The sequence below is a fragment of the Spermophilus citellus genome, assembly GCF_964194105.1.
Source record: "Spermophilus citellus genome assembly, chromosome: 2".
Lineage (NCBI taxonomy): Eukaryota > Metazoa > Chordata > Mammalia > Rodentia > Sciuridae > Spermophilus > Spermophilus citellus.
The window spans coordinates 36,067,831-36,082,069 of NC_138183.1; the positions used below are offsets into that span (position 1 = coordinate 36,067,831).

A 14,239-nucleotide genomic window follows, 5' to 3' on the forward strand; every position below is an offset into this window, starting at 1 on the left:
GGTCAAATTTTAATCAATCCCTATACTCTTAATCCTCTGTAATCAGGGAAACTGACAAGCCTAATTTTTTGCTCAAAGATATTCCTCTTTGATATTCTCCTAACTTAAGTGCAGTTATGAAGGAATAAAGTTTGTCAGTAGTAGATTACATTTCAGCTTTATTTGAAAATAAAATAGTTCCCATTTCATCAGAAATGATATCAAAATAACCCAAAATAAATCATAGATATATTATATTCAGGTTCTCTTAACATTATTTCTTTTTCTTAAAAAATCTTCATATCAAGGAATAAACAATCTTTCTAGAAATGTCTTGACTGTGATTCTAGATGACTAATATTACATTAATCTTAAAAATAGTTGCTAATGTTTGTGATATACCTTCTGGTTTTTAGGTGTAGAGTAAAAAATGTGAGAAAATGAGTAAAATGAAATGTAAAAACATAGTAGTTACCATCAGAGACTCTAGAGCCAAAATGGCTGGATTCAAATCCTGGATCTCCTATTTACTATCTACAGCAAGTTGTATGTCTCTTCCTCATTGATAAAATGAGAATAATAGTACTTCCTCAAAGGCCTGTTGTGAATGATTAGAACTGTTAAGCATCAAGTCCTTAAAACAATGACTGATAATACATCAAGTGTTCAACTGTGTCAATTATTGCTACAATGACATCAGTTTGGTACTTTCCATACTTCCAATGAAGAAACTGATTATGGGAAAACAGCATCAATAAAATAGCTGAAATCTGGGTTGGGGTTGAAGCTCAGTGGTTGTAGCTCAGTTGCTGCATGTGTGAGGCACTGGGTTTGATCCTCAGAACACAAAAAAGATATTGTATCCATCTACAACTAAGAAAATGTTTAAAAAAATAGATGAAATCCTATTGCAGCATTCCAATTCTGATATGTGGTCAAACTTAGGAGAAGGTTATATCTTTATCAACATCTCACCCAACATCACACAGTTGGGTGAGATGTTGATAAAGATATAACACAGGAAAAAAAAATTCCAGAAGAACAAATTAAAAACAAAAGAAAACAAAACAAAACAAAGATTTTCACAGATGTTTTTTAAAAAAGGTGTGGTTGTGGTGCACACCCATAATTCCAATGGCTTGGGAGGCTAAGACAGGAGGATCACAAGTTCGAGGCCAGCCCCAGCAATTTAGTGAGGCCCTAAGAAAGTCAGTGAGACCCTGTCTCAAAATAAAAAATAAAAAGGGTTGGGAATGTAGCTCAGTGGTAAAGTACTCCAGTATGTATGTATGTATATGTGTGTGTATACATATGTGTGTGTGTGTGTGTGTGTGTGTGAATAGAAACAGCATCTATTAAGTGCAATGTACTTATTTTTATATATATATAGCTGAGGTCTACTCAATAATGCTTTTAGATATTCAAAAATACAAAGAAAAGCATATTGGATCAGAAAATCTGTCCTTGTATTTTATAAATACTGAATATAAAAATTTAAAATATCTTAACCATTGATGAAAACCCAAAATATTCCACACCATTCTCAAAAGATGAGACCTCCTTCTTCAGTTTTCAGCTTATTCATACTTACCTCTTTTTCTACAATAAAAAACATTCCTTACTAGGCTCGCTCTCTCTCACTTTCTCTTTCGCTTTTCCTTCTTAACAGAAATCCATTGGCTGTAAATGGAAACCAGGAAGGAGAAACTTGGGGGGGAAATAAATCCCTATAATTCCAGGAGTCCATCTAGCTGATTTGGTAGTCAATATATAATCCATATGCACAAGGAAAGAGAGCTCTTATTTCCTGCTCTCAAGCACCTTAACTCTCCCTTTTTTAGTTTCATCTTTATAACTTTCAACTTATTCAGAATCCCTATTTCTCAAAAAAAAAAAAAAAAAAAAAAGAAAATACTTCTGAACAACAATAAAAACTTATGTTGATGGCATCCATCAATTAGAACTGTCACAAGCCCTTTAGTATTGCCAATGAACCATGAAATTCTGAGTGTTAACATTCTGAAATATTTGTAAACTAAGTCTCAAAGGTTTTACAACTTATTTTCTCTTTAAGCCCACTAGAAAGTTTAAGAAGTTTTAAACTAGATTCATAAGAGATATACCACAAGGAAAATAATTTTAAAATAAAATTTCAAGAATTTTATTCATAAACTAATAATTTAAAGTCCATCAAAAATGACAAACACCTATAACACCACATAATTCATTTTATCTAACTACATTAAATTATGTATTTATAATCATGCCCTGTTATCCAGTTCTAGTTCTTGAATTCTCATGGAATTCTGGGGTAAATTTTCTCTTCTCCCAAGATTGAGATAGCATCCTGGATGTGTCAGGTAAACAAATAATTCCCTTTAGGTCCAGAGTTGTATTATTTGATACTGTAGTAACTTTCATCCAAAAATCTACACCTTAAAAAATAATATCAAATGTTATTAAGTACTGTATATTCATTATAAAAATAGAAAATACAGGTAAACAAAAATAAATTACCTGTACTTATATCACTTCTGATAAGTACTATATTTTAGAATATTTTTAAGTAAATATTTTTTAGTTATAGATGGATACAATATCTTTATTTTTATTTATTTATATTTATGTGGTGCTAAGGATGGAACCCAGTGCTTCACATGTGCTAGGCAAGTGCTCTACCACTGAGCCACAACCTAGCTCCAATATTTCAGAATATTTTACCCCAAACTTTTCTCCTATATACAAGCAATACACAATTTAAAATCAAAACAATACCATATGCTACAGCTCTAAGAAAAATAAAACAAGGATCAGTCTAAACATGCAGTGAATGTATATAGTGAAAACTACAAAATTTTGATAAAAGAAACTAGCAAAGACCTAAATAAATGTCAAAACATACTATGTATATAAAATGGAAGACTTGATGAAGTATAGTGAACTGCCTGTACCATGATCCACAGACTAAATCCAATACTAATAAAATTTTTTTAAACATCCAATGGAGAATTTTTATAGGCAGAGCCAATCTAATTTTAGAATTTGTACGAAAAGAGAAAGAAAATAGAATAGCAAAAGTAATTTTGTAAAAAATAACAAAGTTTAGCCAGCCATGATGGTGCAAGCCTGTAATTCCAGGAATTTGGGAAGATGAGGTAGGAAGATCACAAGTTGGAAGCCAGCCTGGGCAACTTATCAAGGCCCTGTTTTAAAATAAAAAAATTTTTAAAGTATTGGGGATATAGAATTCAATGGTATAGTGCTTGCCTAGCATATGCAAGGCTCTGGATTCAAGCCTTAGTACAGCAAAGGAAAAAAAGAAAAAGTTTGAAGAATCATGCTACCTGATTTTACTATAAAGCTATAGTCATCAATATTGTGGCATTTGTGATAAGACAGATAGATCAAAAACCAGTGCACACCATAGCCATTTGATGTTTGATTTTGACAGATGTGGGAATCTTGCTATGTTGCCAAGGCTGATCTCGAACTCCTGGGATCAACTGATCCTCTGCTCAGCTGGGACTACAAGAATGAAGCACAACACCCTGCTGCCATTTGATCTTTGACAAAGATGCACAATCAGTGTAACAGAGGAAGGATAGGCTTTTCAACAAATGGTGAGAAGTGAACATTAACCTAAAACCTCACACCTATACAAAGGTCAAATCAAAATGGATTGTAGGTCTGCATATAAAATATAAAACTATGAAATATCTAGAAGAATACACAGGAGAAAAAGTCTTTTTGATCTGGTGTCAGGTGGAGTTCTTAGAAATGACACCAAAAGCACAATCCATAAAAGGAAAAACTGATAAAAGGAAAAACTGGACTTCAAATTTAAAAAAACTACTCTGTCAGAACATTGCCAAGAGAATAAAAAGATAAGCTATGGACTGGAAAAAATATTTTTGACTCAACTTATGAATAAGAAAATAAAGACCCTCATTAAAAATTGGGAAAGGTTCTGGACCCTTTACCAAAGAAGATAGGATACAAGGTTGAAAAATGAGCATATGAAAGGATTTTCAACATTATTTGCCATTAGGCAAACAAACTTAACCACAATGAAAGAGATTCTATGCTAAAATAAATAACAAGACAATACTAAATGCTGGTTAATTGAACTGGGGATAATAGCTCAGTGGTAGAGCACTTGTTTGCTTAGCATGTGTGTGGCCCTTGGTACAATCGTCAGTACTGCAAAAGCAAACAAACTGATTACTGATTATACTATTCCTATACTATACTAGTTACTGATTATACTATTCCTAAAATGTTTACAGAATACTGCACATTAAATAAAAAGATGGTATGTGAATAAACCCATACAAGGTAAAAATTTATTTCACTCCAAACTTTTTTCTACATACATATACACACAAATATATATATTATACTTCATATTGTTTTGCAATTAGTGTATTTCATTTAATGTACTAGCAACTTCTTTATATTTTTATATTCATATTGTTGTCATTTCTTAAGTGGTGGAATAATATTCAAGGATATAAGTTACTTAAGTCATTCCCATCAATAAATATTTTTACAAATAACTCTGAAGTGAACATTCTTATAGCTGTATCTCTGTAAAATCCATTAGTAAATTTCAAGACTATCTAAATGTACTTTTCTAGTATATTTTCCTAACATTGTTTTTTTTTGCAGTGCTGGGGATTGAACTAAAGATCTTGTTCATGCAAGGTAAGCACTCTACCGACTCAGCTATATCCCCAGCAGTATTTTTTAAAAATATTATTTATTTTTTAGTTGTAGTTGGACACAATATCTTTATTTCACTTACTTATTTTTATGTGGTGCTTGGGATCGAAACCAGGGCCTTGCATGTGCTAGGTGAGTGCTCTACCACTGAGCCACAACCCCAACTCCTAACATTAGGTATTATTGGTGAGGTATTTACCTTTCTTCATATTGAGTTGTAATAGCTTATAATATACTACAGATAATTATTCTATCATATGTATTATAAAGAAATCGACCCAAATTGTGGCTTGTTATTTAATTTTGTTTATGGCCTCTTTGGATAAGAGAACAAACAGAAAATTTCAGGGTAAATTTATTCTCCTTTTCCTTTGTGGTTTTTGATGGTATCATTGTCTTCTAATAAGAGAGCTTAATCTCATTTATATATTGTTATAATTGATATATTTGGTCCTATTTTTCTTCTCATATTTTGTGCTTTTGTTTTTTCTGTTTCTTTTGTTTCCATTTTTCCTATCATTTGGTATATTATTTGTTTATTTTCCTCATTTTAAACCAGTAATCTTAAGGTTGTATCGACTATTTTTCTTCATGTAATGAAAACAAATGACCTTTTATTTTATTGGAATTATCTGTGCTCCACATTATAATTTAAAATTTAATTTTTTTCCTGAAACCATCTTGTTTAAAACCAGATTAACAAGATGCATTCAGACATGTCCTCTATGCTTTCATGTTTTCACTGTTCACTTCTGCTTATTTTATTTTCTGACTTTTCCATTAAATTCAGAAATGATCAATTGCTTAGCTATATCATCTTTTTTCCTCAGAATCCTCCAGACTCTAGAGATGTCTCCAATGCTTTCTGGAATTTGGCAGTGAACAAGAGAAGTCTGATGTAAATCTGATTTGTGTGTGTGTGTGTGTGTGTGCGTGCGCGCGCGCACATGTGTATCTGTCTGGATGTATGATTTTTTAATTGTTTGACATTCAAAAATACTTGCTCATGTCTAGGCCTGGGTCTTTTTCTCTCACATACTGGATGTGTGATCTTTTGATTAGAATATCCTTTTTATGATGTGTGAAGAATGTGTCAGAACTTTCTCAAGTTTCCTATTTCCTATAGTGACTTTATTTCACTTGAGGACATATCTATTTCCTTTTGATCTACCAATTCTCTATATATTCCTATGATGCTTTTTTATTGGCTAAAAAAAAATAGTTTTTAAAATCAATCTAGTTAGTAATAAGAGCTGTGATGGTATGTGCTAAGCATCTCTGATCAACTCAATCATGGAAAAGTTTAGACACACTCAAGTTTTGGTTGTCTATGAGGAATACAGAAGGAGTTACAATTACGGAGATCTACAAAGTAGGAATGTTTTGTCCAATTGAAAGCTGTTATCTATTCTTTTAAAGATCATTCCTGCCAGGCACAGTGGTGGACACCTATAATTCCAGCAACTCAGGAGGCTGAAGCAGGAGGACTGCAAGTTTGAGGTAAGTCTCAGCAACTTAGTGAGACCATGTCTGAAAATAAAAAATAAAAAGGCCTGAAGATATAACAGAGTGGTAGAGCACCTCTGGGTCCATTTCCTAGCACAAAAACAAAACAGAACAAAAAAACATTCAAATTCAATATATTAAGATAAAGGTCCTATATAAGCATTTCTAAACCAGAGAGACAGCTGTTGTGTAGTAGGAGTAGTTAGAATGGCAAGACAGAGGATTTAATATTGAGACACTGTAGCTTATTTCATAATTGATTCCTATCTAAAATATCACAGACTAAAGAAAAATAATAAACATTTAGGAGAACACAGTATGAAATAATAAACTTAAAAACTGAGTACTGGGCTGGGATATAGCTCACCGATAGAGCACTTTTCTAGTGTGTTCGAGGTCCTAGGTTTGATCCTTAGCACTGTAGGAAAAAAACAAAATAAACAAACAAACAAAAAAAAAACTGAGCCATTTCTTCCTCTATGTCCAAAATCATCTCACTACAATCATTAGTATTCTTAGAGTATATGCTTTTCCATATACTCGTAGATTCCATTAATATTTGTAGATTCAGGAATAATTATTTTAATGTTATTTAATTCAAAGGCCCATTAACTTAATATTTTTATTACATAATTAAGTTTCTTCAACATTTTAAATAGTTTATTATTATTGTTTTGATTGAACTCAGGGGAACTAGACCACTGAGCCACGTCCCCAGCCCTATTTTATATTTTATTTATTTATCAATTTATTTTTTATTGATTTTTTAAAAATAAATTACAGCGGAATGCATTATGATTCCTATTTTGTATTTTATTTAGAGAAGAGTCTCACTTAGTTGCTTAGTGTCTTGCTTTTGCTGAGGCTGGCTTTGGACTCATCATCCTCGTGTCTCAGCCTCCGGAGTTGTTGGGTGACTCTGAACTTGGCTTAAATAGATAATGATGATGATGATTTGGTACTCCTCAGTACCAAACCCAAGGGTGTTCAACAACTGAGCCACATCCCCAGATCTTTTTATATTTTATTTTGAGATAGGGCCTTGCTAAGTTGCTGAAGTGGGCTGTTATTATTTTTATCAAGGCAATAATCAGCAGAAGGCTGTACAACAAACCAAAATCATAATTATTATTAAACTGAAATCTTGCATAAATAATTATATTTTTTCTCTCTTTTTACACAAATGAAACAATAAAAAGATGAGTAAAGGCAAAGTTAATTGTCTCCCAGCTCTCTCTTAATTTATTCCCAGTTGGCTGAGGAAATTCGATGTTTATAATCTGATATGTATACTTTTTTGCCCAATTTATTGTAAAGATTGATCATACAGGGACAGTCCTGAAGAAAGGGAATTGCCTTTGTTCTCTACAAATTTTCCTTAACAGTTTCTATAAAGAAAACAAACCTGTTAATAAGCCTTAAGATACACTTGCAGTGGCTAACAGTAGGCAATAAGGGATGTACTATATATAGGGAGAGGGAATTCTTTAGGTTAGAGATGACCACAAAGGAAACTGTAGAATTTCAAAATAAGGGTTGGTTTCTTCTTCAAACTTTAAATGTCCTAAGTTACACAACTTCAGTTTTAAATGTAGAACTCACATAAAGTAACATATATCTATAAATACAAAAAGTTTTATATATTGGGTGGGAACAGTTCCAATTAATTATTGATTGTTGATTTTGGGATTTATTCCTTGAACAATGAACACATATGCAATTTTCACTAACATTATCATGAGTTATGCACCTGCTATCAAGAGCATAGGAGGAGACCTCTAAGGATAGAAATCTAATTTTCTTGGGGATTTTAAGTCTCTCAGATAAGCTTTTATTAAGCAAATCAATGATCCCAATCATGTCCTCTTGCTCCAACATTATGTTTAAATAACAATAAAATGCTGTATAAAGTGAGGGCAACAAAATTACCTAAGTCTTATTTTCCTTATTTCCAAAGGCTGGTGCAATGCTCAGCTATCAGCAGAACTATACATTTAATTGAAGGTGCATATCAATCTATTAATATAATTCTGATACTTCAGTTTGTTCAGTGACCACTTTTCAGTTTCAGAATTATCCCCTTCTTTCCTTAGAATTGTACTTTTGTATATTCAAATTATTTTGTGGCACTTTAAAGGAAAAAACAACAACAAAACAAACAAACAAACAAAAGGGAAGGGATACATTACCACATTTTAATTTTTACTTATTTTCTCTTACTTAGAAATTTTCATTAAGTACCTCTAAATATAAGTCAATGGTTTGTCTTGACTTCAAATAAAATCAACAGGAATATTAGTTTGGCCATGATTATTTAAATTCCAAAAAAACCATCTGAATCTTTAATCTTTTCTTGAATTTGTTATTTCAAGCGACTGAAACTGACAGTATATTTTTCATCACAAGTTACAGATTAGTTTCCCGTAAAAAACATGGTAGTCGACAGGCCAAAAACACAGGACTGCAAAATACCTATAGTATTCAATTAAAGCAAAAATATTTAAGAAAATTATTTGGTAACAATGCATATGTTTTGTAAAAACTAGAGTTGATTGAGAGAAACACACACAAAAAAAGAATTTCCTTTGCTTTAGAAATTTCATTTTTCTTTGAGTACGCTATAGGTATCCTGACTTTTGGAAAGTCAGTTGTAGCTTGATTTTAAACATTACTAGGGAAGTCTACCTCTTAATGAGTCAAGATGACACTATCTCAGCCTATATGCTCGTGTGTAAGTTTGACAACTCTCAGAAGCAAATGGAGGGTGTGTGGAATCTATCATCTCTAATTAATTCATTGATTCATTATTCAATAATCCTACTGAGTTCCTATGTGTGTGAAGCACTGTTCTTATAAGCTGAGGCTATCAGAGTGACTATCTAAAAGCGGACACTGAACTTTCATTCTAATTAGGGGAGACAGAAAAGAAATACAATATAAGACATACAGTTCATAGAAAAAAACAAAGCAGGAAAGGCTGAATATGCGGAAACTTGCTATTTTAATTAGCGTGGACAGAGTAGGCCTTCAGGAGAAGGGGACATCTGGGCAGACACAGGAGATAAGGGAGTGAGCTATGGTGGATAACTAGGGGAAGAACAAGTAAGAGCATGTTTGGGTCTTTGAAGGAATAGTGAAGAGACCAGGCATAGGAAGCAACAGGGATTACTATAGGAGATGCAGTCAAGAAGTCATATCACATATAGTCTTTGGGGGGCAATTATAAGAATTTTAGCTTTTACACCTAGAGAGATGCAAGGTCATAGTTGAGGATTTGGGATAAAGGACTGATTTAGTCTGGAAATACTTAAAAAGACTACTGTAGCCAATCACTGAAAATATAATATGAAAGAGAAAGGAATTGGGAAACTGTTTATAATAACTGTTTATAATAATTCAGGCAGTTGATGCTCATGGTTTATGCCAGAATGACAGTGGTAGAGAGGATGAGAAGTAGTCAGATTCTAGATTATGTTGTGTGTCACTCTTTGCAGGGTTAAAACAATGCATGAAATTAAAATGCAACAGAAAAGTAGCTTTCATAAGTGAAAGAAAAAATGTGAGAAAGAAAAAATAGTCCAGAAATGGCTAGAGATTTCCTTCTTCAATTTACATTGTCTTCAAAGGTAAGAACAGGTAGGAAGTAGATAAGTGTTCAGAAGATACAGACACTTGTAGCTACTTCAAATCTATATAATTATAAGAAAACTCACTCAGCCTAGATCAAAAGAGTTCCTATGGCATTATTCTGTAGCTGGTATTTCCAAAGACAGGTGACATGTTATGTATGACAGGCACAGTGAGTTGGCTCCCTTTTATGGCCTATGTCATTTTCTATATTCTCCCAATATTATCAGCAGGTCAGTCTAAGCTTAGAGTCTTATACTTTTATCTTCATTATCTTCATTATCATCACCATGATGAACTCTCATCGATTTTTCCCATGGTTTTTAATATGTTCACTCTTCCTATTATATTAAGAGCACTGCCAGGAGGGTTGGAACGTGTCTTATTTATCTTATTTTTCTAGTACTTGGACTACACTAACTGGCATGTAGTAAGCAACCAGCAAATTTTTGTTAAGTAAACAAATATAGAAAATTTATTTAAATGATGGAACGTTTAACATGTTTTTGAACAAAGCTAGAACTAATCACTATTACACAAAGCAAAATACTTGAATTAAGGAAGTCTTTAATTCAAATCTTGGCTCAGTAGTTGAGTCAATATTCAATAAGACTGTAGAGAGGATAAGTGGAGGAAGGCATATGAATACCATTTATAGCTCCTTGGAGTAGGCCAAAAATAAATGTCCTTTTCTTAAATAGCCATGTGGACAAAAACAATACTCAAGTAACAGTCCATTCTATATTAGATAAGTATAAAATGATTTGCATTAGAGGCTTTGTATTTTCTGCTGGAAATCCCTAAGATTAAACTAAACTTAAAAAAAAAAGTTGAATGTTAAAACACTAGTTTTCAATTTTATATATATATATATATATATATTTATATATATTTTTTTTGAAGAAACATGCACCAAGTACCAATGTGTATGTTAAAAAGACTATATAGTTTACATTGAATTCTTGTTTTTAAAATAAGCACACCAAGTACTAATGAGTATGTTAAAGACTATTTAGTATACACTGAGTTCTCTTTTTTAAAATAAGCTTAAATTGCTAAAAATATTTTAGTATACAACAGATGAGAACTTTTTTCCTAGCATCAAATATATAAATCAAGGAATCTAGCAAAATATGTCCCATGAATTAGTTTCTCACTGAGTTTAAAAATGAGTGGCTCAAGTGCTGTGTTACCCAAAAGATGGCATGTTATTCTTGTATACAATGGTCATGTGAAGGAGTTATTTATATGGGATGAAGTAAAGCACCAAGCAGGGAATTTAAGGAAAAAATTGCAAAAGAAAGGAAAAGAATTTAGGAGGTAAGAGTTCTAATTCCACCTTATTTTGAATGACTCCATCATTATGCTTTAATAAAAAAAGAGTGGCCATTCAATAATTAATAAAGATGATGAAGCTGGGATGGTCTCCTATGAGCAGCACAGTTTTGTGGTATAACAGAACTGGTTCTATGGCTGAAAATCAACCTTTTATACTGTTTTCCTGATCTTCAGAAGTTCTTTAAAGAGTGAAAAACTTTGATGCTTTAAATATCATGAGTTTGTTATCAAAGATACTTGTTTGATCTACAACATTTGCAGACATAAGACAGGAAACTTGAAAGATCCTCTGGGCAGGAGTTAAACTCACAGTTGCTAGAATATTAATATGTAAGCTTTCTCTATGTATATCCACAAAGTTCTTATCACTTTGCTTTGAGACCTTGGACAAAGCCTAAGTTTGCAATGTCTCAGTTTTTCTTCTGTAACGTGGGAGTCATAAACAATACATACCTCTTATGCTGGTTGTGAGGATTAATTAAATACTCAAACACAAATATCTATTGAGCATCTGTTATATGCTAAGGATACAGCAGTGAACGAAGCCCTTACCTATTCCTTCATAGTTCTTAAAACACATTAAGTACTCAATTAATTATGTCATTATCTTAGAAATGTTAGACAGAGCTCAAAGAGTGGGACTGTATGCAAATTGAATGTGCATACCCATTTTAGAATTCTTGGTACATTTAAAATTTGTTGGCAAGATGAGAATCTACAGCAGATTCAGAATTGGGATTCTTTCCATACTCCTCATTCTTGTCCTTTGAAAGGTACTACTGCTATAGGTTGACTTTAGTAGGTTGTGGGCTATATTTTTATACTTTGTATTGTTAACTGTGGAATTTAAAATACTTTTGCTAAGTAGCTAACCTATGAGGTTATTTCCAAGCAGTTTTCATCATAGCAAAGATCTGAATGTGACTCATCACAAATTCTCTTTGCACATATGTATCTGGTACTCTTACATAACAGAGGTGAGGTGCTGGCTACTGGAACATACAAAGTAAAGGTGGAAGTTTCTTGATCTCAATTTATTAAGGGTTAGAGCACTGATAGTTATTTGGAGTTTCAGAAGTCTTCTGTGACTGAGCAGAAAATCCACTAAGTGAGAAGATGAACATGACAAAGGATAGTATAAAGGATAGTATTGTCAGAGGCTATGATAATACAAAGGTGTCCACATAAAGAGGGAGAAGTAATGACTTGGAAGTAGCCATGGCAAATAAGGAAGAGGTGGAACCTATCATCTCACAAGTATATGGGTCAAGGAAGAATGAGCAGCAAGCATTTGAGAGGGTTGCAAAAGAATCAATGCTTTCTGTGGAACGTGAGGTTTCAAGACAGTTCTAAATTATGTATAGGAGTAGCTGAACAGTTCTAGCACTTATGGCTCTGCTTCCAGGTGAATCCTCCTGAAGAGGTTCTGGGTGTTGGAAGGACTCTACCAGTCATTCCATCAGAAGTCAGCAGAGTCCATCTTTGGTGAAGTTCCATGGAAATCCTACACCAGGTGGGCAGGCTGGAAACAGACTCCAGAGACTCAAACATTTATCATGTAATTACCACTGCCCCTCCACCCCCACTTCCTGGCAGATTTTTTTGGGGAAGGTATTGCCATGTCTGAAGTGGATCACACACAGATTAACCCTATCTTTAAAATTTACATTCACTGAGATTATGAATCTTCAATACCATTTTAGATAAGAGTTTAACATATATTAGAGGCCAAAATGAAGAAGTTAAGATTAGCTATAACATTAGCTTATAGTTGATTATATAACCTTTTATTAGTAATTTTTAACTGTTCTGTACTACAGCTTATTAGAAAAATGTTTGGGATAATGTCTTGACTACTTTCTGCTATCCCAGGCAAATGAGAACATATTCCTAAGAGTTCTTTAGAACAAAGGAATAAAACACAGATGCCTTTAAACATAACTGCCAAACTAGAAAATCTTCCTAAGAAAATTATAATTGATAACTCAATGCAGAGAGCAACAACAAAAGGACAGGATTTAGCATTTTTAAGATATGGTAAATATTGAAAAATAAATTTAAACTATTTTGGAATGAACTGACCACAATTCCATTTAGAATCAGACCAATCATAACACTCTTACACATATGTAGATAGACACGTACATACATACATACATACATAAAAAGATGTTTACTGTAGCACTGCTTAAAAATTAATAATTATGGGGATTGTGGTTCAGTGATAGAGTGCATATGTAAGGCTGGGTTCAATTCTCAGCACCAAATATAAATAAATTTACTGGAAGAATTACAATTGATAACTGTCAATTACTTACATGAAAAATACACATATCAAACACATGTACTCTGTTTTAATCTGAAATTCATTTCAACAGAAAGCCATATTAATTTTTTGAGCAAAAGGCACACTTCAATATTAAAAAAAAAATAAAAACGATATCTGTGGTTTTCCATCATGTCTTTGAGAAGTACACATTATAGGGAAAAGATTTTTTTGTGCAGAATTTTAATAGTTAAGTAATGCTTGAAAAAAGAAAGATAGCTAATCCTTTCATGAATGTCCCTTTAACCAATTAGGATCAGCACCTAGGTATGAGCATGAAAAATGACTTTGCACTGATTAGCTGTTAATACAAAATAAACATATGTTACTGCATAGTAAGGGATACAATTAAGAGCTAAAATGACAGACCCTTAATGAGACATTCATTAGGAGTAAACTGAATTTAGAAAACTATATATTCCACAAAGCTGTATTTACTTGCTTTAACAGCCCTTCTGGTCTCTGAAATTGTGATGAGAACTAGCTCCCTCAGCCTACACACATTTACAACTGATGCAATGTTCTCTAAATTATTTTCCTTTTATTCCTAAAAATAGAGCTATTCAGACTAGCATATTTAAAGTTTTAGATGAACTGTCCTTCTTGCCTAACACTGTTTATTATTATACCAGTAAAAAAATCATCAACAAGCAACATTAAATCAGACTTCTTATGGATATAAGTAATTGCTCAGTGTGCATTTATTTTCTTTTTCTTTTTGGTTCTGGGGATTGAACCAAG

General features: G+C 32.6%; 1 protein-coding gene across 6 annotated transcripts in view; it reads right to left on the minus strand.

Annotated features, from left to right (window-relative positions):
* ZCCHC7 (zinc finger CCHC-type containing 7) overlaps positions 1 to 14,239 on the minus strand; it is a 233,006-nt gene that overhangs the window by 36,636 nt on the left and 182,131 nt on the right. The gene's annotated exons all lie outside the window — the stretch shown is intronic.